General features: G+C 46.3%; 2 long non-coding RNA genes across 3 annotated transcripts in view; one reads left to right on the forward strand and one right to left on the reverse strand.

Annotated features, from left to right (window-relative positions):
- LOC134807812 (uncharacterized) overlaps nucleotides 1-9,129 on the forward strand; it is a 30,648-nt gene extending 21,519 nt beyond the window's left edge. The window contains exon 3 of the long non-coding RNA XR_010149093.1: nucleotides 3,756-9,129. This is a non-coding gene — a long non-coding RNA (uncharacterized LOC134807812). The remainder of the gene's footprint in view (nucleotides 1-3,755) is intronic.
- LOC134807811 (uncharacterized) overlaps nucleotides 1-25,630 on the reverse strand; it is a 34,608-nt gene that overhangs the window by 6,138 nt on the left and 2,840 nt on the right. Inside the window, exons 1-3 of one of the 2 annotated variants that reach the window (XR_010149092.1) lie at nucleotides 18,928-19,395; nucleotides 5,848-5,966; nucleotides 4,578-4,707 (exon numbers count right to left, since the gene is read on the reverse strand). This is a non-coding gene — a long non-coding RNA (uncharacterized LOC134807811). Of the gene's footprint in view, nucleotides 1-4,577; nucleotides 4,708-5,847; nucleotides 5,967-18,927; nucleotides 19,396-25,630 lie in introns of those variants that run through there. The other variant, XR_010149091.1, reaches the window with a different exon arrangement.

Genomic DNA, 25,630 nt, shown 5'->3' on the forward strand with positions numbered 1-25,630 from the left:
TGAACTGCGTGGGTTCACTTATACACAGACTTTCTTTTTCCTCTGCTGCCCCTGAGACAGCAAGAACAACCTCTCCTCTTCCTCCTCTTCCTCAGCCTACTCAATGAGAAGACAATGAGGATGAAGATCTTTGTGACTATCTACTTCCACTTAATGAATAGTAAACATATTTTATCTTCCTTATGATTTTCTTAAAAACAGTTTCTTTTCTCTAGCTTATTTTACTGTAAGAATACAGTATATAGTACATATAGCATACAAAATTACGTGTTAACCAACTCTGTTATGAGCCAGGCTTCTGGTCAACAGTAGACTACTGGTAGTTAAGTTTTGGAGGAGTCAAAAGTTATACATGGGTTCTCAACTGCATGGAGGGGAATGGCACTTCTAACTCCTGCATTGTTCCAAGGTCTGTGGTACTCAATGAGCAAATTTCAAAAATCAACAAGTAGTAATTAAGTTGAAGATTATCTACAAACGGAGAAAGTAAGTGATTTGGGCACAGTACAAAGATGAGACATAGAGTCTCTGATAAGTGTTCTCAAATATATCTTTCAAATAAAGTAAGATAAAACTACAAGAAGCCATCTATCTATTTGGCTATTGAAGAGTTTCGTGAGAACTTTCACAAATATGAGTAAATTAAAGAAATAAGATTATTGTCTGAGAATTAAGTTCTACACAAAACAGATCAAAACCAATGGATAAAGTCATCTGAAACAGACAGAATATGTCTGAAAGCTTAGCAAGTAAAAAGACTAAAAGAGCCAGTCAAAGCAGGGTTAGTCAGCCATAAAAAGCATAAAAACAGAAGCATGAGAATGGTGAACATCAGCAGAGCCCGTGTAAGAAATGCCCACTGGAGATGGTGCCTCAGCCAATGGCTTTGAATAATCCAACACCTTTGGAAAGGCCGTTCCTACAGTAAACGCGGCAGTATCGGCTCTCCTAGCTTAATGCCATTAAATGTTTGAATCATCTAACTAGCTTGCTTTTTTGGATTCCACGCTCACTAAGCAACATTCTGATAACTTGCCCTCCTTGGAGGTCTGACTTCATTAAAAGAATGTGCAAGTCATGTAGAGACAAGTGTTCCAGACACAGTGGCAGTTTTATCCCTCTTGTGAATCAATAAATTGACATGCTGGTTTCATGCATCAGCTCTCTGAGCTTAATTAATTAGAGTTGAAGCTGAGGGATGGATCCACTCTCAGTGTGCTGACAGATCCAGTTTCTAAACCTGCAGGGCATAGACCAGACCCTGGACCGAGGCAGTGCCACCCTGTGAGGTCTCTCAGGAGACAGCAAATGCTCATCCTCTCATATCCCCACATTGCCTTTGGCAATTAAATTCCTCTAAGCTTTGTGTCTGTCTACTGACTCTGAGGGCATTGATTTACAGGGAGTGAACCAGATGTGGATTGGCAAATCTCTAATCCCTTTTACAGAGAGGACACTAGACTGAAATTGGAACAAATATGACCCTTCTCTTGGATCAGCTAAAGCAATCTTTAATGTAGTTTGTGTCTGAAGATGTTATTTTATCCTGGCCCACTTTCAACTAACTTTGGTTAAGGAAATGCCATTTGTGTCCCTAGGTTGTGAGTATTAAGCATCCTTTCATATCTGTCAATTTTCTCCACTTTAAAATGAGGATAATACTACCTATTATGTTATTAATTTACTCATCATTCATTCAACAAATATTTATTGAGTGCCTGCCATGTGAAAGCTACCATGCCAGGTACTGGTGGTATTTGGGAAATGGAGATGCTTGGTTTCTGCATTCTAATGGGGGAAATATAATTTAAATAAATTTCATTAGTCCAGTTGGGCTGCTATAACAAAATACCAGAGGCTGGGTGGCTTAAACAGAAATTAATTTCTCGCAGTTCTGGAGGGGGAAGTCCAAGATCGAGGTGTCAGCCAATTTGATGAGGGTTGTTTTCCTGGCTTGTAGATGGCCACCTTCGGGCTCCATGCTCACATGACCTCTTCTTTGTGCATGTGCAAAAAGGAAGAGAGGAGAGACAGAGAAAGAGAGAAAGAGAGAAAGAGAGAAAGAAAGAGAGAGAGAGAGAGAGAGAGAGAGAGAGAGAAAGCAGGAGCTCTCTGTTGTCTTTTCTTATAAGAACACTAATCCTGTGGGATTAATGCCCTACTTGTATGCCCTCATTTAACCTTAATTACTTCTGTAATGACCCTATCTCCAAATACAGTCATATTGGGGGTTAAGGCATCCACATATAAATTTAGGGCAGGGGGAGGGTACACAAATATCAACAAAGGCAAGTGATAGATTGATTGATTAATATTACAATATGGTCAGAGTTGCAAAGAAGCTGCAATAAGAAAAACCCTTTTGGGAGGATTAAATGAGTCACCTACCTGGTTCTTTGCCCCCTCTACTTCTTTCTTCCTATCTATATAACCTTATTTAATCTTTGTCTATGGTCAAAGGCTAGAGGGCGAGTGGCACAGTCTCCCACCAACTTGTCCAATGTGTCTCTCCTCATTTTCTTTCTTTCCTATGGAACCTAATCCTCCAACCTATAAACAGTGCTCCCCATTGGGATAAAAATTTGTAGCTGCGAAGATTGAAAACAAACATGCAGCATGAGCATCAGCAGAAGATGCTGGGTCTTTCTGACTCCGGAACCCACTATGCCTCTACTGCTGCCCCTGAAAAGGGTAACCTGGGCAACCTTGGCTACTGGAGCTTATATACCCACTGTTCTTGCTGCTGCCAGAAGCTGGCCGAGCACATCTCCTTCAGTGATACATCCGTTTTTGTTTTTGTTTTATCTTTCTCTTGTCTTGGGACCTTAGAATAAATTCACTCAGTACTTGCACTGGATGAACTTCAGCTCCTTTCTACCCTAAAAGGAGTTCTTTATCTACTCAGAAGACTCCCCTCACCCCAGATGAAGGAGGAGGCTTTGCCACCCCTTGTTCTCAGGAATATTAATTCTAGTTTTTATGGGTTGAATGTTGTCTCCGCAAAAATTCATGTTGTAGTTCTATCAGTACCTCAGAATGTGAGCTTATTTAGATAGAGGGTCTTTAGAGAGATCATTAAGTTAAAATGAAGTCATTAAGGAGTGAGCCTTAATCCAGTGTGACCGGTGTCCTTATAGAAAGGAGAAATAGGCAGACAGACATACATACAGCAGGAATATGATATAAACAAGGAGACAGCCACCAATAAGCCAAGGAGAGAAGCCTGGAATGGATCCTTCCCTCACTGCCCTCAGAAGGAACCAATCCTGCCAACAACTTGATTTCAGAAGTCTAGCTTCCAGAGCTGTGAGATAACAAATGTCATTGTTTAATCCACCCAGTTGTGGTATTTTGTTATGGCAGTTCTAGCAAATTAATACACTAGTGTTTAGGGCCTGGCCTCAGTCTCAATAATCTCTCTACCTATTTTATTTATGTCAACAGGACTCCTAAAGACCTGTCCTGATATGCCAGGACCTTGAAGTCCTCATATGGATCAATCTTTCCCTCCCCCATGGCTGTCACTTCACTGAGAATGTACCCCCTTAGTGTCTCCTATATATGAAAGTCACTTCTTCAGCAACTAAGGATTAAATATGAGTAAGACTCAAAGTTTTTAAAGTCTAATGAAAACTTTTGTTGCTCTTCTTTATTCCTGGACCTGAGATGGTGCCAGGGAAAAGAGTGGGAGAGTGGCCACAGCCCTAGCCACAGAGCAGGCCCTCAGCTGGCCTTTGCCTGTCTTTTCATTCCAGGTCCCAGGCCTAAAGAGCAACCATACTGTGGGACATTCTTTTCTCATGGCAGAGAGCAGAAGCTCAAGAGGAACGAACCAAAATATGCCTTGTCTCATAACCTTGTGCTTAGAACTGGCACTTTGTCGCTTCCACCCATGTTCCACGGATCAAAGCAACAATTAAGGCCAAGCCCCACGTCAGTGGAGGAGGGGTGCACGTGTCCCTTCAGGGAGAATGGGCAAGTCACACCATGGGCAGGGCTGTGTCACCCTATTACAGGGGGAAACTAGGAGTTGGGAACAACAGTTCTTTCTACCACAGATTTAGAGTGTACTCTTTTGAGGAACTTGATGGTAAAAGTAAACAGAGCAGTAACTAAAGGAAGATAAGAAGCCAACTATGGCTTCCATTTTGTTTTATTTTTCAGGTAGAAGACATTTGAGTAAGTTTATATATTACTGGGGAAGGATACAGAAAGTAGGAGCAATAAAAATACAGAAATGAAAAGAAAGAAGTGATGAACATCACTTTGACAATTCTTCACTTTCAAAACCCAAACTGTATCACCTGGGGTCCAATTAAGACACAGAAACCACACTATAATTTGGTTGGGGAAAGTTTAATGTAAAAAAAATTGGCTGCTAAGCAGTAACAAAAGAGAATTGGCTGCTAATGGGGTAACAAGAAGTCTAAAGAATAGAGGACTGACATGTACGGAAAGTGGCCACTATCCCCAGGGCTGAGGCAGAGCACACAAGGATGTAATGACTATGGAAGAGCAGCCCCCACTACCTGAGCTGAGATCCAGACCTTGATGGGAAGTACACAGCCATGACTTACTGGGTGGTGCAGTCACTGAGGGGCCTCCTGGCAGGACTCACTGGCAATTCACCTTCTGGGGTCCTGAGAGAAGATGCCTATGGAAACACATGCTGCTGGTCACTGGTCACTGTGCACTACAAAAGTCTGCCTAGAAAAAAAAAAAAAAAACATTAAACTAGGAAATACTGTTCATTCTCCAGTGTCCCCTACTGATGAAGCATATAACATCATACTAGCTAAGCAAGGGGAAAGGTTCCAATATCACAAGCAAGCAATGCAGGTGGGTTTGGAGCTGAGAGGCAAGAGGTGATAACCAGCACCCCAACCCTGGTGAAATCAAATTCTATGCCTATTCCACTCCGGCCCCTATGCAGCTATATGCGGCTAGAGAAAGCAACAACAATATCAACAACAACAACCCAACTGATTGGTCCAACTGGTCTTGTCATTAGGTCTCAAATGGTCATTAGTGTGGCCGGAAATCCTATCACATTTTCATGCTGCTCACTAATCTGCTCACCTGGATGATTATTTGACACCTTCTCCTCACTCCTCAAACATACAACACCTTTTCCCCAACCCACTCACTCTCTCCATGGTGAACTTGGTTCCTATTTCACAAAGAAAATAGAAGCATTGGGAACTTTTGCAAGCTCGCACCACCACACCTGCACACCTACCAGTATCTGCACCCACATCCTTTGCCTTCCCACCAGCTAAGTGACTGAGATGTCAGGGCTCCTCTCTAAGGACATCCTCTCTACTTCTCCATCGGACTCCCATCCCCTCTTGCCTACTCAAGAAACTCACTCTGCTTCTCTCTCTTTCTCTCTCTCTCTTTCTCTCTCTCTCTCTCCTTTCCCTACATCATCAATTTCTCCCCTCCACTTGACCATTCCTAACAGAATACATGAATGCATCTAAAAAATACACACACTCTTTACCCCACACCTCTCCAACTTCTGCCTCACTTCTTTGCTCTTATTTATAGAAAAAGTCCTTTTTATTAACTTGTCTATATTCATTGTCTCCAATTTTTCTCTTCTAACTCCGCTTGCACTTACTCCAGTGAGGTATTTATCACCACCAGGCCACTGAGACAATATTTTCAAGATCACCAGTAACCAGGGCCACCCCTAGTATACAAAGCCCTAAAAAAAATTTTATAAGACCCTTGCCTATCTAAACAATTTAATTTAAAAAGGTATTTCAAAATGTATGGGCCTATGTGAGGTGCTGACATTTGTCAATGAAGATTTAGAATAATCCACAGAGAAGAGGTACTTACAAATGTGTTTATTATTCTATCACTGCACATGAAGATTCTTCATAGAGTCCAGACACCAGCTATTCCTGTTCAGATCCAGGAAATATCTGCCCATGCTCTTTTGGTTAAAGTTTTATTTCCTATTGTGAGAAAGAGGCAGCAACATTGTTGTCACTCACAATGTCATGGCTTTTGGAACCTGTTTGTATTGAAACAATATAGTTTTGGGTTTTGGTTTTGTTTTTTCGCCTCTGCGGTTCTCTGATACCATTTGTCTAATGTTGGTTGCATCTTGACTGATAGTGCTGCATCATTCATCGTGGCACCTGCAAATACTGGCATCCAACCACTCTCTCAGAGGTTGTTTCTTTACTTCATTAATAATGACCAAAATGCAAGCCTTACCCAGAATATTCAGGAAAGTATGAATGATAATTTATTTTTCATTTGGAGTTTTATAGTGTAACCATAAAGTGACACATCTTCCAACCATGTATTCTCTTGAATTCTTCAGGCCATTATGACTACATTCTTAGAATGTGATCCCTTTCAACATTTCCTGCACCTCTGCTTCTGCACACTACCACCAAAAGACAAGAAAGGCAAGGAGACGTGACTGGAGCAAGAAAAACAGTGTTTTTCACACAGGGATGTCCATTCCTTGTTGGGAATGGCTTAAGATCGACCTGGGAAAGCAAAACATCGCCATATCGTTTGGAGGAAAGGCACTGGTTGGAAGAGCCTGTTGGCGTGGCAAAGCCAAGGTCTTTAAAGTCCTCAGAGAAGGCAGGCATAGCCACCACTGGAGGACTTCCTGATATGTGGTACAGAGACTGATGAGGGCATGGGGTGACAACCTTAGGTGCCAACAGCAAGGGGATGGATATACAGGGTAAAGGAGGCTTGCTGCCATCCTACGCCTTTGAACGCCACAAATCAGAGATGGTACCATGGAGGAACATGAACAGGTGAGAGCTGAGGCATGGGTGCCCACACACAGCCCAAGCCCAGGTGCTAACACTTGACCATCAGTAGCCCAGTGCCCCGAATTCATCCTGCGCCTGATGTGAGGATCACCCAAAAGCAGTGCATCGGCACCATTCTGGTGACTCAATATCACACAATGGCACCAGCCAGCAGGAACAATCCAATTGCCAGGCTGCCCTCCTGGACAGAGCCCAAGCCACAGACCCCTCAGATAACTCCATTGATGCAAATCTCAGAGTTCCTCAAGGAAACAGGTCAACGCTGCACATGGAGTGGAGATTCAGAAAGGCCCCAAAAAGGAAAAAAACAAGGATCAGTGTCCATGTATGTCCCTGTATGGGGCTGCCATTTGTCCTAACCACCCTGGGGTCTGCCATAGCTGAGCCAGCCCTACTGGAAGAGGATAGTCAAATAACCTCACTCGTATTCTTTTGCCACTTACTGTGTTGCCCTAGCTTCCCTCCAGGGGATCCTCGTTTTGTCCTAGGCTCAACCTTACCTTTGATCACTTTAGGACTCAGGCACAAGATTTCACATTGCTGGGAATCCATTTTCAGTCTTTGAAAAGACACAGTGATTCTTCAGGAAGTTTATTATCCCAAAGATGCAACAGAGACAGAATTTCCCAGCTTGAAGGGATTTGAAACATCCATAAAGTTATAGAAATTCATATCTGGAGGAGTCTTAACGGTCATTCAGACCAACGCTTTCTCGGGTGTCTATAACATCCAATGCCCTAGTTTCCCTGCTGTCTTTTTTGGCCACTCCTTTTCAATCTCCTTTGCAGGCTACCCTTTACAGGGCTCAGTCTCCACACTCTTTTGTTCTAGATTTTCCCCTGGTGACCTCACCGAGGCCTACAGCTTTAAATACCATCCATATGCTGATAATTCCCAAATTTATATTTCCAGTCCCAAGCTCTCCACTGAGTTTCAGGCTCATATATCCAAATGTCTACTTCTTGCCTTCAGTATATCTTACAAACCTCTCAAGTTTGACGTGCCTAGAACAGGACTCTGGATTTTACCTTTTGCCCGTATCAACAAGTTCCTCTCTTAGTCTTCCAATCACAGAAAGGGCTCCACCATCAAGATGGACACGAGCCTAAAACCCAAGAATTCTTGTTTCCTGCCTTCCTTTCCTTCTCTCACATTCAGTCTCCTGGTAGACTTGTTCATTTACTTCCACCATTACTATCTACTTCTTTTCATCTCCAGTGCCAACATTCTTGTCCAAGCCATCACTGTCTCTCCCCAAACCACTCCAATAGCATCCTAACTGGTTTTCCCTACTCTTATCTCACCTCAATCCATTCTCTGCATATTAGCTGGAGTGATCCTTTCAAGAAGTGAATACAAACCTTAAATCTTTCAACAGCCCTCACTGCATCCAGAATAAAATCCAAGCACCTATAACTTCCTAATATGGCTTCTGTCCACATCTAACCTCAAATCTTACCTTCTGCCCTTGCTGTGCTCAAGCCTTTCTGGCCTTTCATTTCCTTAAACACACCAAGCCTTTCCAGCATCAGAGACTTTACAATTCTTCCTGGAATGCTCTTCCACTAATTTCTTTAGGTCATAGTTTGTGGTCATTTGAAAACATGTCCACAAATTCTTTTCTATCCTAAAAAAAGGAGGAATCCAATTCCCCTCCTCTTGAACATGGACTAGCCTCAGTGGCTTGCTACTAATGAATTAAATGGTATAGAAGTGACTGTGTAACTTCTTAGACTAGATAACCAAAGATGGCACAGCCTCCACCTGGTTCTCTGTCTTGTGAGGCTCACCCTTGGAACCCAGCCATCATGCTGTGACAAAGCCATGTACCACATGCAGGTGTTTCAGGGAACAGACCTGTCAGAGGTCCTTGCCAACAGCCAACATCAGTCAGCATCAACCACTAGACGTGTAAGTGAGGAAGCCTCCAGATGATTCCAGTTCCCACCTTCAGCTGATGTTAGGTGGAGCAGAGACATGCTGTCCCCACCTGCCTAAACTGCAGATTCATGAGTAATGTAATTTCTGTCATTGTTTTAAGCCATTAAGTTTTGGGGAAGTTTGTCACATAGCAATAGACAACTGGAACACAGCTCATATGCCCCTTCTCAGAACTGCCCTCCCTGATCATCCTAAGTGCCCACTGGCATTATCCATAACCTGAAAATTATTATGATTGATCCTAAAGTCCAGCCTGGTGCCTGGCACGTAGGAGATGCTCAGTGAATATTTGTGGAATGATTGAATAAGGAAATGAATCCTCTTGTCACATTTGAAGTTATCAGTCATCAATAAAATGGGGATTTGTTTCATCGTTTGCAGGGTGATGACATCAAATTCAATTCGGAGAGAGGAAAGGGTAGTTATGAAGCATGCTCCACTGGTGCTGCTGGATAGTGAGGGTGGGCAGACTTGACGACCACCAGTCCAGGACCTAGACAGCCTGAAGACACGGGGGCCTGAAAAGGTAGCTGGGGATGCCCAAAGAATGCTAGTCCTGGTGCCAATGCAGCAGACTGTCACCTTGTCTGTTGTCGAGTAAACAAGTGCCTCCTCTTGGGCCTGTGATGCCTGCCAGCACATGTCTTTCTCAGAGGTGGGCATATTCTCTATTTGGGAAACAATGGGTAGAGGGATTGAAGCAGGAGAAGTTTCAGAGAATCACTCTTGCAAGAGATGCTGCACTCTGGCAGACTCGATAATGACAAATATGTCAAGCAACTGAGTTGCAGCAGGGTTCCTTGGGGCCCTGTTCACCAACTTGTGGTTTCCGTGGTGACAGGACAGCTGCCAGATAGATGGCGGCTTTGGGGCCACCTGACTGGCTCTGACGATAACTGGCTTTGACAGCTTTGATTGGAATGAAAAGATTTAGGGTCCCTACTGGCTTTCTTAAATTAAACCCTTCCTCCTGGAGTTAGCTTGTTTATCAACATTATCTTAGATTAGGGGACTTTCCTGTGATCAGAGAGTTCTTTTACCACGATGGTTCACTTGTTGGGGCCACTGGCAGGGTTTCTGAGATCAGGATCCTCGGAGCAGCACAGCGAGGTAAGGCTACACCCTGATGTGCTTCTCAGGCAATGCCTCCAAGGGGCATGTTAACAGTCAGATCTAGTTAGGAAAGAAAACAGGAAAAGGACCTGCATTTTAACAGAAATAATTTAATCTAGGCAATTGAGTAAGCAGGTATTAGAGGCTGAAAGGCAGAAAGGAAGTATCAAGATAAACACAGGGATGGTAACTGCCAGAGGCAGCTCTACCTCTGGGGCTGAAGAACACAGGGAAGGTACTGGGGTTGCAATAATTTCGAAGCTTGGAAGAGGAGCCCTGTGGAGCTGGGACCTAGGCTTCCAAGGAGCGGCGACTGCACAGTATCTGTGAGGCTGGATTTGAGAGTCCAGAAAATGTTGGAGACTGGAACCCATTGCTATTGAGGTAAACTGCCACTGCAAGGTGAAAAGTCATTGTTGGGGTGATGCTCACAGGGACAAGAAGCAGTCCCAGGAAGAGGCAAGTCCCTGCTCTGCCAATTTGCCATCCCTCCTTACTGACAGAGCCCCACATGGAGCCAGCTGGCCACAGAGCAGTGTGGTTCGCCAAGTACCAGCCCCAGAATCACAGGGTAGAGTACAGACAGGTGGGTCTGACCTTAGAGACATCAGCTTCATAATCAGCACAGGGAGTGTGAACAAGACAACAATGGTAGGCCCTGAGATAGAACAGCCAGGCCCAAAACACCCACACCTACCCTTCACTGGTAGAAATCACCTAATGCAGCTGGGCGTGGTAGCTCATGCCTGTAATCCCAGCACTTTGGGAGACTGAGGCAGGTGGATCACCTGAGGTCAGGAGTTCAAGACCAGCCTGACCAACATGGAGAAACCCCATCTCTACTAAAAAAAAAAAAAAAAATACAGGGCCGGGCACGGTGGCTCACACCTGTAATCCCAGCACTTTGGGAGGCTGAGGCAGGTGGATCACGAGGTCAGGAGATCAAGACCATCCTGGCCAACACGGTGAAATCCCATCTCTACTAAAAATACAAAAAATTAGCTGGGCATGGTGGCAGGCACCTGTAGTCCCAGCTACTCGGGAGGCTGAGGCAGGAGAATCGCTTGAACCTGGGAGGCAGAGGCTACAGCGAGCCGAGATCGCGCCACTGCACTCCAGCCTGGGCAACAGAGCTAGACTCCATCTCAAAAAAAAAAAAATACAAAATTAGCTAGGCGTGCTGGCCCATGCCTGTAATCCCAGCAACTGGGGACACTGAGGCAGGAGAATCGCTTGAACCCGGGAGGTGGAGGTTGCGGTGTGCTGAGATTGCACCATTGCACTCCAGCCTGGGCAACAAGAGCAAAACTCTGTCTAAAAAAAAAAAGAAAGAAAGAAAAGAAAAGAAAAAAAGAAAAGAAATCACCTAATGCGTGCTCAGTTCTTTACACTTTACAAACAGCTTCTTATGTTATCTTATTTAAAGGCAGAAAACTGCCTATGTGTACTGGCACTGACCACCACATGAGGAGAACAGGACACTGTCCCAAGCACCCAGCATTGGTGTCCTTTGCTTTCACTTTGTCCCTGAGCTCCTGAGGAACAGCCCTGATGCAGCCTGACCTGGGCATTTCCCAAGATGTGGAAGTTTTCAACTTGTTTCTTGGGCAAAGTAGGCAGGTCACCAAGCAGGACAGTAACCCTGCCCCCAACTCTGTTTTGGCCAGAATATCTCCACTAACATTTGTTTCTCATACTGGGTCTCCAGGTAAGCTTATGTATGAAGAGGAGGCTCTTCAGTGAACAATAGCTTGGAAACCTTTGCCCTAGAGGGAGAAACCTTCCAGCTGCCAGCCACCAAATAAGCCCACAAGGCTCACTTCCATTGTCTTCTCCTCTGCAATGCCCTTTGTCCCTACCAGCCTGAGGCAAACATCAGTCCCTATTGTCCCCTTCGGAGGTTAACCCTACCTCCAAAACCTCTTAAGAGTATCCTTTCAAAGCATGTTGGCAGAGTGGCCTGCTGAGTGTCCGATTTCTCAGTGTGTGGGTTGGGCCTGTTGTTTTGTATGTATAGCTTGGGGTGTTGATTTTTGTTCATTTGTTGGTTGGTGTGTTTTTCTGCCAAAAAAAAAAACTGTTAATCCACCCTACAAGAAAGGAAGGTTAGGGAAAGGGGGGACACAGTTGGAAAAAGGAATCACATTTTTCCCTTTCCTAAATAGACCCCAGACCCACATCTGCCTCTAATATTGGAAAAGTATAAATGAAGGCAGTTGGTCAGCACCCCACCTTCTCTTCCCCTCTCAGGTCCACCAGCAGGCACTGAACAAACACTTCAGCCCGCATGCCCAAACTCTGTGTAAAGGCCGCTAATAAGAGCCACCCCTTAGCTATCCCTGAGGCCTCAGTGAGCTCACCACAGACGGGACAGATGGGAAGAGGTTCACACAGCCCTGGAAGAGGCTGGGACATTTGAGCAGGGAATTCTGGGCCCTGGGTGACGAACCATGCACCAAAAGGAGGACTGGCCCTGGGTGGCACACAGACAAGGCCCACGAACTTCTTGTCCTATGGGGCGGGGCCAGCCCCACCAAGACCAGGGCAGGGCACCTAAAACCACAGCCCAGGGTTGCACCCTGAGAGAATAAAAGAGACTACCGGGGCAGAGCGGACCCTAGAAGGGAGAGGCACTATGGGGCCAGCCTCTTTCTGAAGCCCCACCCAGAGAAGCACCCTTTGCTGGAAAAGAAAACAGCAGAAGCCAAGGTAAGGGGCCATCACCCAGCAAAAGCCTCCCGTGTCAGAGAGAGAAAGAGCAGCCACAGCCATGAAGCTGGCCAGTGCATGGCTTCCTTAGACAGAAGTCTCGGGGAGCCCCATTCAGGCCTGCATAAGCCCCCGGGATTCCAGCAAGACATGATGGAGGAGGTGGGCTCCCAGCAGTGGACCCTGGGCTCCTGCTAGTCATAGCTGAGGACAGCGGGCCTGGGGCAGGGTTGGGAGAGCTGTGGCTGCTTACAGACTTATTCCAGGAAAGCAGAAATGTGCTGTACTTTGCCTCGTTGCACTCACCTACTTTAGGCCCCTTCCCAGTTCTGCCACCCCATTCTCACTCTTACATACACAGAGCTCTTGAGTTTACTGTCTTTCATTTTAATGCCTAACATTTAAAAAAAACTTTTTATCATGGAGAAATTCAGACAAATGCAAAAGTAGGTTAAATAGCACAATGAACCCTCATGTACCCAGCACCAAGGTTCAGCAACCATCAATTAATTTATAGTCAATCTTGTTTTAACCAAAAACCCTACTTATTTCTCCCCTCTGATATTATTTTGAGGCAAATCCCAAATATTTGGTTTGGGATTGGTTTCATCAATTAATATTTTGAGCTATACCTCAGAAACTGATTCCTTTAAATATATATATAACCTCAGTGCCTTCACCACATCTAGATAACACAAATTCCTAACATTATCAAGTATCTGGTCAGTGATCTCATTTCCAAGAGTCTCCTAAATACCACTTTTACCATAAAACTTAAAGTATAATAATAATAAAATTAAAAAAAAATACCACTTTTACCTGCCTCGGGAGGGGCGCTGGCTGAAGCACAATCAAAAAGCAAGGGGTGATCGGGCATGGTGGCTCACACCTCTAATCCCAGCACTTTGGGAGGCTGAGGAGGGCAGATTGCTTGAGGTCAGTAGTTCAAGACCAGCTTGGGCAACATGGTGAAACCTCGTCTCTACTAAAAATATGGAAATTAGCTGGGTGTGGTCGTGGGTGCCTGTAGTCCCAGCTACTCGGGAGGCTGAGGCAGGAGAGTCACTTGAACCCGGGAGGTGGAGGTTGCAGTGAGCCGAGATCACACCACTGCACTCCAGCCTGGATGACAGAGCGAGACTCCATCTCAACAAAAAAAGAAAGGGGCATGAAGTAAGACAGGAAAACAGGTGACCCTGCTTGTGGCCAGGACCAGGCTGGTGGCAAAGTTTCAAATGGGGGACAAAACGGTGAGAGATGGCTGGGCACAGTGGCTCATGCCTGTAATCCCAATACTTTGGGAGACCGAGGCAGGCAGATCACAAGGTCAGGAGTTCGAGACCAGCCTGGCCAACATGGTGAAACCCCATCTCTACTAAAAATACAAAAATTAACTGGCAGGTGCCTGTAATCCCAGCTGCTTGGGAGGCTGAGGCAGGAGAATCGTTTGAACCCGGGAGGCAAAGGTTGCAATGAGCAGAGATCATGCCTTTGCACTCCAGCCTGGGGAACAGGGCAAGACTCCGTCTCCAAAAAAAAAAAAAAAAACAAAAAAAAGGAAAGAAAAGGAAAAGAAAAGAAAAAGAGAGATGCCCAGAGATAACCGGGGCCAGGGGCAAGTGGGGAGCAGAGAGGGACAAAATTCTCTCCCACTCTGGAAAGGTGAGGTTCAGATGAGGAGGGACTGTCAGAGAACAGCCAAATGACTTTTTCTTCCTGAAAGTTGGGTATTCTTTTTATCATCAGCGAGCAGAAGTGCTCAACTTGGCAGGTTCTGAGGATGAGATTAAATTTCCTCATGAGGCAATCATTGTGATGGTGGCAGGGGAGAGGGGGCAGGAAAGGAAGTTAGATTTGATTAGGGAATAACTGTCAAGGCCTAGCTCTGCCCCTTAGGAAAGCGAGATTCAAGGAGGAAAGGGTAGGATTTTGCCCTCACACCAACCTAGCCTTAAGGCCTGCTGCCACCAGTTACTAGCTGTGTGGGCTCGCAAGCTGCTTAACCTTTTTGAGCCTGTTTCCTCATCTCTACAATTATGAAACAGGAAAAATAAAAGGCCCCTAGAGAATTAGATTCAGGAAGTTGTGGAAAGTGCCCAGTTAGAATGGGAAGGAGCCTGCTTGTTGGTTCCTTCTCTACCTTCCGTCTTCTCCCTTGACATCTAGATCCAATCCCTGTACAGCTGAGGACACCAGCCTCTGCAGGGATCCCTGAAGACAGATTCTCAGTCATTGTCAACCACACCACCTGGTCCAGGTAGCTTTCCCACTGTTGGGAACTCCAGGCTTTCTCCTTCACTCTAGAAAGCCTGGGTGAATGCAAGTGAGGCTGCAGGGAATGTTGTCTGAGACTGGGATGGGATGGGATGGGATGGGATGGGATGGGATAGCTAAGGACAACCGTGGTGGCAGACCACTTGGGAAGACAGGAGAGACCACAGGTCTGAGACTTCAGAGTAATCAGATAGCCCTGGAAGCTCTGAGAAGGTGGGGGCATTGGCCCAGCACTTCAGGGGGCTATAACCCAAGCAGTCACACAGGCTCCATGAGTAGAAGGGCCCTGAACTTGGTTTAACTGCTGTCTACTGTTGTCATCTTGAAATTCTTAAAATTTTTGAACAAGGGCCCCATGTGTTTATTTTATTTATTTGTTTGTTTTTTACAGACAATAAAAAGTATGTTGTTTACGGACAGGGTTTCACTCTGTCACCCAGGTGAGAGTGCAGTGATGCAATCATAGCTCACTGCAACCTCAACCTCTTGGGCTCAAGCCATCCTCCCACCCCAGCCTCCCCAGTAGCTGGGGCTACAGGCACGCACCACCATGTCTGGCTAATTTTTTTTTAATTTTTGGCAGAGACAGGGTCTGGCTATGTTGCCCAGGCTGGTCTCAAACTCATGGTCTCAAGTGATCTTCCTGAGTTGCCTCTCAAAGTGCTGGGATTATAGATGTGAGTCACTGTGCCTGGCCCCACATGTTTTTACACTGGGGCCTGAAAATCATGTTCCCAAAACTGCCCAGCACCAACCTGCCAGCTCTGTGAATTCCAGCTCAGCATCCCTGAGCACCCCAGGTGAAGAAGTGGAGAAAGGAGGGGGTTTCTAGAGCAAGTGTTTACAAGGAGACAGAAAAGTTGAGGGGCCAGCAAGAAAGTGGTTCAAGTGATCAACCGAGAAGGCATCTAGGATGGGTGGAGTCAGCAGGGGACTGATGTATCAGAGGAAAAGGAAAGAGTCTGGGATCTGGGGGTCTTACACATAGACACCACTAGTTGGAGTAGAGGTAGAAGTGTGATTGCACCAGAAGGACAGGGAGCTGGCTAGTCTGGGGCCACAAAAACCAGAGTTTAGGGGAAGATCAGGTAAGCTGTGGCTGTTGATCATGGGACCAGGCTGAGGATGGGAACCGGTGGGAGGATGGGAGCAGTGTCTAAGCAGCAAGTGGAGCACAGTCCCTGATATTCAGAAATTTAGGCAGGCAGGCAGCACCAGAGAAGTTGGCACTAAGGACAAGGGTCCCAGCCACTGTGCAGGGATTCAAGGACAAGACTGGAGTGGGGTGTGCCCAAGCCCTAGAGGGACTCGGGCCTGGACAGGCTCTCAGAACCGAGGCCAGAGCACCAGTGTCCCCATGCCTCCCCCAGAAAAACCCATAACAAGAGCGGCACACAAGAAAAGGGCCAGGTGGGCTGTCTGGGAAGGCCAGCATCTCCTTTGCCACGGCTCCTCCCATGGGTGCCCATTATTACTCTGTCCATCATTAGCGTTTGGCACAACCCTCCCCCACAACACTTTTTTCCCCCACAACACTTTTTTCTCCCTTGATAGCCTGGAGGCTTCTGAAAGGGAGACACTTTCTCCCCTTTACCTGCTCATCCCCAACACTAAGCAAGGTGTTTGGCACATAGTAAGTGCTTAATAAATGGTGTCTGGCTGGCTGAGCGCGGGCCGGCTGGAACACGGATGGTAGCCCTGCTGGACATTGAGAGGGAGGCAGGGGTGCATAAAAGGGGCATCTGCCAGCTCTGGTATAGACCGCCTGGGTTCTAACCATGCCTCTGCTACTGCTAAATGGATCATCTCGGCCAAGTTACCCAACCTCTGCCCCTATGTTTCCTCATTATAAAATGGAAATTTTTATTTTGTATTATCTTATGTACCTTTGAGTAAATGTGTACATAGCAGTTAGAATAGTGCTGGACAGCACTTTAGGAGGCGGGGGCGGGAGGATCACTAGGTCAGGTGATCCAGACCATCCTGGCCAACACGGTGAAACCCCGTCTCTACTAAAAATACAAAAAATTAGCCGGGCTTCGTCATGGGCTCCTGTAATCCCAGCTACTCGAGAGGCTGAGGCAGGAGAATCGCTTGAACCCGGGAGGCGGGGGTTGCTGTCAACCCAGATCGCGCCATTGCACTCCAGCCTGGGCGACAGAACGAGACTCCGTGTCAAAAAAAAAAAAAAAGTACTGGACGTGCCACGCACTTGCTAACACTATCATTAATATGACAGGTAAATAACATCTTTGTGTGGCGTGTTGCAGCTGTCACAGCCGCCAGCAGACAGCCGACTCCCTCACCAGTAAACACCGCGGCTTAGGTGTTGCCCACCGGGCACCGGAAGGCGGCCCCCTTCTCGCTCTCCAGTGAATGTTCCTAAAACAACTGCGGGGTCCAAGAGCACAGGGAGAACAGCGCCCCTGACGCAGGCTGCGCACCCGCCCGGAGGAGGCAGCGTGTCAGTCCTGAGGTCACCGCCACCCGCTCCCGGGGGACGGCCGCCTGAGGCTGTGCGCTGGGCAGGTGAGGAGGCGACCACCTCCCAGACGCCTGCCGGAGCTGCGGCGCACCGACTCCCTGCTTCCCCGAGCGGCGAGCGCCACCTGGAGGCTCCCTCGAGATCTGCATTTAGGAGGCGACGGGTCCTTTCGTCGTTTTATTCATTAAACGTTTGTCGAGGCCTGGAGCGATGGTTCAAGCCTGTAATCCCAGCACTTTGGGAGACCGAGACGGGCGGATCACTTGAGGTCAGGAGTTGGAGACCAGTTTGGCCAACATGGCGAAACCCCATCTCTACTAAAAATACAAAAATTAGCCGGGCACGGTGGCGCACACCTGTAATCCCAGCTACTCATGATGAGGCTGAGGCACAAGAATCGCTTGAACCCGAGAGGCGGAAGTTGCAGTGAGCGGAGATGGAGCCACTGTGTGTTAGGCTCTGGTGACGTGGGGAGAAATAAAGATAATGTCTTGTTTCCCAGGGCATTAATAGCGTGATGGGGAAGACAGGCCATCAACAATGTGCAACACTAAGGGCTAGGAAAGAGGTGGATACAAAGGAGGGAATAAGGAATGTGGTCATTCCTTAAGGTGTTTATTGGTGCCAGGTACTGTTCAAGGCACCAAAAAGAATGGAACTAAACAGAGATCCTGCTCCCAAAGAGCTCATAGTGGAAGGACAGCCAGACAAGCTTAGAATTACGGGACAGGCCTAAGAAGGAGCCAGACTGGGGACCAGAGGCGTCCGAAGGGAAGTCCAGGAAGTACCGCAGGAAAACGTGATATATATTAAATCTTAAAGAATGGGCAGGATTTTGCCAGGCTTAGTGACAAGATATCTTCCGTAAACTCGTGGAACTGAAAAGAAAGGATATAGGTGAAGAAGGGCTAGTTCTGTGTCTGAAATAGAAGGAACATGAAAGAGAAGTGCTGGGACATGGGGCAAAAAAGGGAGTTTGGGGCCAGATCATGAAAGCCTTGGTTTAACAGGTGAAAAGTTCAAATTTGATCCAGGTAGCTGGCAGAGTCAGAGGTTCTAAAGCAGAGACCTGCTGTATAGAAAGCTCACCATGAAGTACAGCAGTGATGGTGGATGAAGATACCAACAGCTCAACCTCCTATGTGCCAGGGAAATGCTGAGCACTTAGCACCTGATATTTATCTTAATTCTCTAAATGGGCCTATGGGGTAAGCATATTATTATCCCAATTTTATTGGAATACTTCCCTGCTAGGGCCCCTAAACAGGTAGCCATCAAATGCCTGATAAATTCCAGCTAGCTTTAAATTCTAGTCGCTACAGAGCAGAGCCCTTCCATCGCACTGAGCTGAAGGAGCCAGATGGGCGTTACAGACAAGACCCACTCAGTAGGTGAAATCAACAGAGCCTAATGACTATCTAGATCTGCAAGATGAAGAATAGGAAAGAGCTAAAGACAAGATTATGATGAAAAGTTTGATTTTGAAATAATACATTTTTAAGAGCTGAGAAAAACCGTATCCATCATCCAGAACAACCGCCTATTCTACCCACACTCCCAGCACCACATCAGTGCACGTGTTCCTGTACTCACCATTCTGCCTTGCCTCCTGCTGGCATGGATGAGTGCTGCGTGTTCCTAAGTGCCACCTTCCGCTGTGCACTCGATCCCATCCTCGCGCCCACTCAAGAACATCACTTCATCAATTGGTCCTTCTCTCACATATGAAATTTTTGGTCTTTCTACTGAGTCATTCCCATAAATATACATGTGTACTACAATTTCTCTCATCGTAAAAAATAATAAAAATATTTCCTTGACCTCAAATCTCATACCCCTGCCATTCAATTACACCAATCCTCTCCAAAAGAGTTATTTATACTCAAACTCCACTTTCTCTCCTCTCGTTCTTTCTTGAACCCACTTCAATCAGTTTCATTCTCACAACTTCACCACAATTACTCTTCAGGTCCACATTGCAAATCCAACGGTCAGTTGAGAGTCCTCATCTTAGATGACCTGTCAGCAGACTTCCACACAGTTGAGCCTATTCACTCAAGTGCCTAAGGCTATGCACATTCTTCTCTACTGACACTCACTTCCTCGTGATCCTGCCTGGCCTCACGTTTACAACTCTGAATGTATTCTTTCCAGCCTGAACTCTCCTCTGAACTTCAGACCCATACATCCCCAACTGCTGACTCAACATCTGCACGTGGATGCCTAATGCGTTCAAACGTAGCATGTCCAAAAGCAGATTCCTAATCCTCCCCCTTCAAACCTTTTGCTCCTGTTTGCTCCCACAGCATTTTCCATCTCAATAAATGAAAACTCTAATCTTCCAGTTGTTCAGAATAAATGCTTTCATCATGTTATCTGTATTCGTCAATATAAATTAGGTGATGCTTCCGTAGCAAAGAACCCCAAAAACACCACAAATGTTCATGTTTTTGCTGATGTCCAGGCTGAGTTGACAGGAGACTCTACTCATCAGTTTCACTGAGGGACTAAGGCTGATGGAGGCTGTATCTTGACAAAATGTTTTCATGTTTTTTGAGACAGAGGAAGGGGCATGTTGCAGGGTCTTGCACTTGCAGTGAAATGCTTCTGCCCAGAAGCCCCGTGCACCTCTTCTGCTTACATTTTATTGTCCAAAACAAGTCATATGGCCACACCTAAATTAAAGGAGGGTTGGAAGCACAAACTTACTAAGTGCCCAAAAAAGAAAACAACTGGCTGGGCACGGTGGCTCACACCTATAATCCCAGCACTTTGGGAGGCTGAGGCAGGCGGATCACGAGGTCAGGAATTCAAGACCAGCCTGGCCAACATGGTGAAACCCCATCTCTAATAAAAATACAAAAATGAGCTGGGCTTGGTGGCAGGTGCTTGTAATACCAGCTACTCGAGAGGCTGAGGCAGAGAATTGTTTGAACCCGGGAGGCAGAGGTTGCAGTCAGCTGAGATTGTGCCACTGCACTCCAACCTGGATGACAGAGCAAGACTCCATCTCAAACAAAAAAAGAAAACAACCAAAATATTTGTGAACAGCTCTAATGATGACCACATCATGCTCAACTCCTTTTTTTGCCCCTCCCCTTGCACATGCAATCCACCAGCAAACCTTTTCTGACTTTCCAAAATTATCCAGAAATCTGACCTCTTCTCCAGCTCCTCCAAAGCACCAACATCTTTCATCTGGGTCATTACAATAGCCTTTACTGGACCCCCAGCTCCTGCCCTTGCCTCCTCCCACCCCCTACAGCCTGTTCTCCACACAACACCAGAGCAATTCTTTTAAACATGTAACTCCACTTCTCAAACCCCTCTAATATTTCCTATGTGACTGAGCACGAAAGCCAGAGACCTTCCAGTGACCCATGATGCTACACAACCTGCCCACTTTGTCCCCACTTCTGGAAACTAATCTCCTGCCAGCTTCCTCTTCAGTCCCTCTTGTCCAGCCACACAGGGCCCCAGTTCTTCCTGGGACATCAAGCATGCTCAGCCTCAAGGCCTTTGCACCCACTGTTTCTTCTTCCTGGAATGCTCTCCCCAGGTAACCATATGCCTTTCTCCTTCAGGCCTCTGCTCAAATATCTCCTCCTAGAAGCCTTCCCTGATCACCTTATGTAAAATCACACACATGCACATACACACTCCACTCACACCTCCCTGCCCCCTATCCTGTTTTATTTCTCTTCATAGACCTTGTCACTGTCTGGCACATTATATGTTTAATTTGCTTAATATCTGTTTCCCCACTAGAATACACATTTTATGCAGGCAGGAATTTTCTTTTGTCACTACTGCATCTCCAATGCTTAGAACAAAAATGTGTCAAACGTGAAGAAGTGAGGCCCAAGGCTGGTCAGTGCAGAGCTTGAAGTAAACTGTAGCTCTCTGGACCCTCTGTCCAGGGCACTTCTCAATGGTGCCATGAGGCATTTGTGAAAGGATGTAGTAGGACACACATCGCTTGGGGAATGAAGAGCTGGCGGGTTACCTAAGCCAGAGCTAATACCAGAGTGTGGGAAACTGGAGTGACTGCTCCACATTTTGCACTGAAGGCCCTCCCTGTGGGATGTGGCTGTGGGCAGTGGCTGGGGGGAAACCCTCAGAGCTCCGTTCTGTATGCTGAAGAAACCACATGCAGACACCCGGGAAGGATGACTCAGTCTAGTGGTGATCCTTGTGATTGGTACCCAAGGGGCTACCAGGCTTCTTATTATTAACATGGTGGAAATTAAATGAGACTTAATGCAGGGAAATGTTTGTGGGAAGAGACATTGTGTTGATCAAGCAACCAGCATTCTCCAGCTGCTCCATCCCAGCACCTGCTCTGCTCCCAGCTCCACCTCAGCCTTGCCTCTGGTCTCATCCTCAGACCCAGAAGCAGCATCTCGCCCTCCTGCCCCAGCAGAGCCTGGCCTGTCAGGCCCCAGCACCAAATGCTGGCCCTTCCCCAATGTGTGGTCTGTGTTGTCTGGCCTCACCTCACCATTTTGTCCTCAGTGATGGGCAGCCACAAGAAGTGGCAGAGCAAGAGCACAGCCAGAGTTGTCGGGATCCTGCTGCAAACAGCAGGCACATGCTCCCGTTGGAACAGGAAGGCATCAGCTGCTTCTCAGTGCCAGCCAGTGAGTGAAAGGTGAGGGATTTACTAAGAACATGTACAAGTTGACCAAGAAAATGGCTCCAAGCGAGCTCAGCTGGGCTGACACTGCCTGGGCTGGCCTGTGAGCCCCACACCTGGAGGCCCAACCCATCCCCTCAATGTGGACACGGATTCAGAATAGCCACATGAGCATCAAGCCTGCATCAGCACCTCCATGAGGTCCCTGGGAAGACCTGGACGTGGTATTCAGGCCTCTGACCGTGAAATATATGTGTCCTGACACCAAATGCATCAGAGATGACCTGATTACAAACCTGTTTCAGGCCCACCGGGTGATCCAGGACATCCGGCTAGTAATTGTCCCCCTCTCACATCATCACTGATTACTGTTCTCAGTCAATCTCTCTCTCTCTCTCTCTTCTTCTCTCCCTCTACGTTCATCACTTCCATCAGAATAAAACATGCTGGTAATTTCTCTCATCTCTTAAAAAAAAAAAACCCTATTGGCCTTACATCCCACCCACACCTCTATCTGATTTCTCTGCTGATCTTTATTCTAAACTCCCCTAAGTCTCAACAATGCTCATGGCTCTCATCTCCATCTCTGCCTTCAGTAATCCACACTAGGGTTTCTCCCCCCCAACTCGCCCAAAACTCCCCTGGTCCAGGTCAACACTTAACTCCTCTCTGCCCAATGCCCTAGTCAGCCCTCAGCCACATCCACTCCACCCTGCCCACATTTGACACAGATGATGGCGCATGCCCCCTCCTTGATGACATGGTGTCCGACACTTCGGTCCCCAGAACACCCCTTTCTTCTCTTCTCCCATTCTAGCTGCATCTGCATGGCCCCTTTTCTGCCTCTTCCTTCCTACCTCTTAATTTTGGAAATCCCCAAGATTTAGTAGTACTAAATCTCTGTCTCTTACTTATATTCATTTTTAAGGTGATCTCACACACTTCTGTGATTTTAATATTTATCAATTTAAGACTCCATAATTTTCAGCTCTACCTTAATACTCTCCTGAACTTCAGTCCCTCCATGACTCAACTACCTATGCAACATCTCTGTGTGAACATGAAATTAGCAGCACAAACTTAACACACCCAAAAGTTTCTCCTTGCTTTCCTTTCTTCCTCCCTCCTTCCGTTCTTCCTTGCCATCTTTTTTCCATTCCTTCCATCTTCCTATCCTTCCTCCTTTTTTTTTCCTTTTCCTTTTTTATCCTTTCTTTTTTGCTTCTTATAATAGGGAATTTCTAACATCCACAAAAATAGAAAGACAGACTTGTATAGTGAATCCCCACATACCCATCACACAGGTTCAGCAATTGCTAACTCATGGTCAATGTTGTCTCTTTTCCCTCCGGCCTGAATTATTTTGAAGCCAGTCCTATAGATGTTGCATCATTTCATCTGTATATATTTCAGTTTGCATCTCAAAAAGATAAGGCCTCGTTTCTAAACATAACTATCATACTATTATTATATTCATTTAAAAAATCTTAACATCTCTAATAACCACAGTGTTCAAATTTCTCATTGTCTCATAATTTTTGTAAGTTTGATTCAAAATCCAAATAAGGCCCACCCAGTGTAATGCATGATATATCTTTTACATCTCTTTTAATCTATAGGTTCTCTCTCCATCTCTTTTTTCTTTTCAATGTGCTTGTTGAAACAAGGTTCTAGAGACTTTTCCTTACCTTACTTTTGCTGAATGCACCCCATGCTACAGTCTAACATGTCCCACCCCCTGCTCTAGTATCTGCAAATTGGTGTTTGGATTCTGGAGGTGGTGGTATGGTCTCCCATCAAGAGGCACAAATTGTCTGCTTTTCTCTCTTTTTGCCGTATTCTGAGCAGTTTATGTTCACTGCCTGGGCCTATTACCTCATGAAGATTGCCAGATGGTGACATTCAAAACTTATCATTCTTCTTCATTCATTAACTGGGATCCTTCCATGCAAAGAAATGTCCCCTCATCTACTGCTTGGTTACCCTGAGGTAAAGTTTCTACAGGAAAGGCAGTACAAAATGGTTTTTCTTTCCATTTTTAACTAGTTTTTAAAATAATGAATTGATTCCCTGTCATTTTCCAAAAGATACCAATTATGAGACCAATGTTAATATCGCCATAAATTCATGGTCCAAACACATTCAATGATGTTTCCATCCACTGTGGTTTTATCCTTTTGATGCTCACATTATCCCATTTTCAGCAAACGGGAGCTCCTCCTAGTTGGCTACTTAGTCCTGTTGACAGAACCCTAATCATCTTTGATAGTTTCCTTGCTATCTGGTACTTCAAGAAGCTCCAGGACATCTGGTCCATTTTCTGCCCCAGACTGTGGATCCGCAAACCTGGCAAATGGCGTTCAAGCCCACAGTCGGGGTGCTAGGGTCACTGTTGCTCCTGGGTTGGCTCAAAATAAGTCTCTTGATTTTCCCCTCAGAACTTGCACCTCCTTCGGTTTTCCCCATGTCTGTCGATGGCAGCTCCATTCTTTCATGGAATGGAGACCAAAAACCTTGGAGTCAGCCTTGAGTCTCTTTCCTTCACACATATATCCATTCTATCAGGAAATCTATTGGTTTCATCTTCAAAACACACCCAGACCCTGACCACTTCTTACGGCTGACGTCGCCACTCCCTGGTCTATCATCTCTCACCTGGCCTTCACAATCGCCTCATGACTGGTTTTTCTGTGACTCCCTGTTGTCTCCATGGCAGCTAATGTACACTTTTTAAAATTTAACTCAGACCTTGACACTCTTTTGCTCAAAACCATTTCCAGTGGCTTCTCATTTCACTTAAAAATCCAAAAGTCGGCCAGGTACAGTGGCTCACCCCCATAATCCCAGCACTTTGGGAGGCCAAGACAAGCAGATCACTTGAGCCCAGAAGTTCAAGACAAGCCTAGGCAACATGACAAAACCCCGACTCTACAAAGTACCAAAAGATCAGCTGGGTATGGTTTTGCACGCTTGTAGGCCCAACTACATGGGAGGCTGGGGCAGCAGGATCGCCTCAGCCTGGGAGGTCAAGGCTGTAGTGAGCCATGTTTGTACCGCTGCACCACAGCCTAAGCAACAGAGTGAGACACTGTCTTTAAAAAAATGGTCATTTGCCACGTGCAGTGCCCAGTGCTGCATCCCGGGGTGCTATCTCTCAGCAGGGTCTGGGACAGCGTCTGGTGCGAAGTGGGGTGGACACCTGAGCACAGGGGTCGCAGCTGACTGGCAGTCACTGGGAGCCCTCCAAGAGGCCACTTGGGCTCAGAAATCACGGGACCACATGGGCTGAAGACTGGAGGCTCTTTCTCAGGTGGTTCTGGCCTTGTCATCCCCAAGGGACTCTTGCTCCATCCTGGAGAATACCTGATTTGGGACATCTGATCCCCCTGGTGAGGGAGGGCTCAGAACTAGATCTAATCTGATTTCAGTAGTATGACATTTCTTGCATCCCAGTGTTTGTGCAGCAATTTCATACTTGCTTCATGCATAATGTGTATAAACTGAATAATAAACATGCACAAACCATTTTCCTGATATTTTCATCCTATGGAGCATAGGAAAATGGCCTTAGGGCAACATCAGGGGCTTAGAAATGTATAGAAAGTTGCCAAAGAAGGGGTCGCCTGGTCCTGTTAGAGGTAGAATTCTGCTTGTATAGAA

This window comes from Pan troglodytes, chromosome 12 (genome assembly GCF_028858775.2).
Source record: "Pan troglodytes isolate AG18354 chromosome 12, NHGRI_mPanTro3-v2.0_pri, whole genome shotgun sequence".
Classification (NCBI taxonomy): Eukaryota; Metazoa; Chordata; class Mammalia; order Primates; family Hominidae; genus Pan; species Pan troglodytes.